The sequence below is a fragment of the Penaeus chinensis genome, chromosome 12 (genome assembly GCF_019202785.1).
Source record: "Penaeus chinensis breed Huanghai No. 1 chromosome 12, ASM1920278v2, whole genome shotgun sequence".
Taxonomy (NCBI): domain Eukaryota; kingdom Metazoa; phylum Arthropoda; class Malacostraca; order Decapoda; family Penaeidae; genus Penaeus; species Penaeus chinensis.
Genome location: NC_061830.1, coordinates 19,286,663 through 19,289,162, shown reverse-complemented (window position 1 = coordinate 19,289,162; position 2,500 = coordinate 19,286,663).

Sequence of the window (2,500 nt, the reverse complement as noted above, 5' to 3'; positions counted from 1 at the left end):
AGAATAAATTCGTCCAGTACCCTTGCATGTTACTGCAAAATCTCATATCTGTAGCGTAATAACTTCTGGAGAATGAGTATATATTTGTACACTAAACGCTTGGTATCGATATGCACGAGCGTGTATGTGTGCCTGTGTGTGTAAATATGTGTGAATGTGCGTGTGTCTGTATGTACGCATGTATGTATGTATGTATGTATGTATGTATGTATGTATGTATGTATGTATGTATGTGTGTGTGTGTGTGTGTGTGAGTGTGTGAGTGTGTGTGTGTGTGTGTGTGTGTGTGTGTGTGTGTGTGTGTGTGTGTGTGTGTGTGTGTGTGTGTGTGTGTGTGTGTGTTATTTTGCTTGTTTGTCTATGTATTGTCTTACCCGAACCTTAGGCTTTGACATAGCATGTTACACCAGCCTAACGTTAGCGTACAAATCCACAATAACCTCCCTGCTTCCATCAGTGATATCCTCCAACAATGTCCATAAGAGGTCAAGAGCGTCACAGTATGACCAGGAAGGAAGTTCCCGCAGACGTGATCCCCGCCGTTGTTTACACCTGCCGAAGTTATGAATCAAAAGAGAGCTTTTCTGCTTACAACGCACGTACTCCCGCTCGCCATCATTTGTTAAGCAGCGCAGACGAACCACAATTTGAAAACAGCCATCAAGTGTCGGCAGCCGCGTAGCATCCCGTGACGTGGTGATTGGCACCTAAGAACCGCGCAAGCAGTCATTAGCGCCCGGGAAGCAATAGGAACGTGTCCTAATCAAACTTTAATTAGGGGAATCACCTCGTCCATCATGGAGGTTTGGAGAGCTTGAAGGGCGGAGAGAGGGGGGTGCAGGTGAGGGTGGGGTTGGGGAGGGGGGGGGGTTGGCGTCGTGTGGGGGGAAGGAGAAAGGGGGGAGGAAGGAAAGAGGGGAAAGGGAGGAGGGAAGTGGGAAGAAAGGGGGGGGGGGGGGTGGAAGGTGGGGAGACACAAAAGCGGAAGTGTTTTCGTCATGAAGAAGAATGGCGTTGGTGTTGCTAGATCATTTGGCCAGCAGGACGTGATCTGCTCGCTGCCTGAGCTTCTTTGTAACTCTTCGTCCGCTGCCCCCCCCCCCCCCCCCCCTCCTCCCGTCCCTCGTTCATGATGAATCACTTCCCCACTCATGGAATCTCCCACTTTGTTTCCCCTCTCTGCCCCAATCTCTCTTCCCCCTTCCCCCCCTCACCCCCCCCTCCTTTTATTTTACACTACCTTTTTACTTAATTTATTCTCTACTCTCCCTTCCTTTTCATGTCGTTGTCCTTCCTCCATCAACCAAAATCTCTTCTCTTTTTCTTTCGATTCCTATTATTACTTTTTTTGTTTTGTTTTGTTTTGTTTTCCCACTTCAGTCTCCCAGCAAATGCATCTGCATATTGCGCTCGTGAAACACATCCGCATGGCACACAAACACTTCGCTTTGTCACTTTAAACGCATGATCATGCACGCAACAATACCCTATAAAAGTCTCTAAAACGCCAATCTTTAATCGCGCTATCTCCTTCTTCGCCTCCTCCCCTTACCCCATCTATTTCCGGCCTCACCTTCCCCTTCTAGACTTCCCCTCTGTCCCTCTTCCCTCCCTTCCCCACCCTAAGGCCTACCCCTTCCCCTCCCCCGCAGAAAGAGCCGATTCCGAGTCTCGATTTGTACCCGCCGAGATAAAATACTGAATATTCCGTCTCTATTATCTGTAATGTGTTTATTACCTTAGTCATCAGCGCAAAGGCGTCATCTGGAAAGCAGCAGCAGATTACCCGAACAGCGCTCTGCCGGCGTCCCTCACCGCACTGCCTGTTGGGAGCGATCAGCCGCCCCGATTGCCGAGGGTACTGGCGATCATCAGCCGGCCGTGGCGTTCGTCAATCACCGGGAGGTAGTCTGCAAAATTGCTTTAAATGCGGACCCGCTCCCCAGATCTTGCATACTATCATCGGACGGTAATCATAATCACAGTGTGAAAGAACTTGGAATTATTTTGCAATCTGGACGAAACCGCTTGCGGCCTACCGCAGGGAGCTGTAATGGTTCCTCCTTTGTTTATCAGTTTGCACATTCTTTTCAAAAACTTTAAAATCAAGCTTTCGAATGCCTTGAGGAAACGCGCTTTTATGATACTCGAACAATATTTAAAACCAGGCATGACGTCCGTACGACCCTCCCCCTCATCGGCGTCGAATTTTTCTTTCTTTTTTTTCTCTGTGAAAGCGGCAGCGGTCTGCGATTCTCCTCATACCCTTCTCCTTCGTTTGTTTAATTCCTTGAAATTTCCTGCTTTGTCCGCTTACAGACGTGACGAACATATTTGGGCGATCGTGCGCGTGGCCCTTGTGTGCGTGATGCGTTTGTGCATCTGTGAACACGCATGTTCTTGTTAACGTGAATATACTAAAGATTTTACCCATGAGCATAAGTGCTTTACAAAGAGTGATTTTGTCCAAGCAGGAATCCATTATTGCTTACATTTTCAC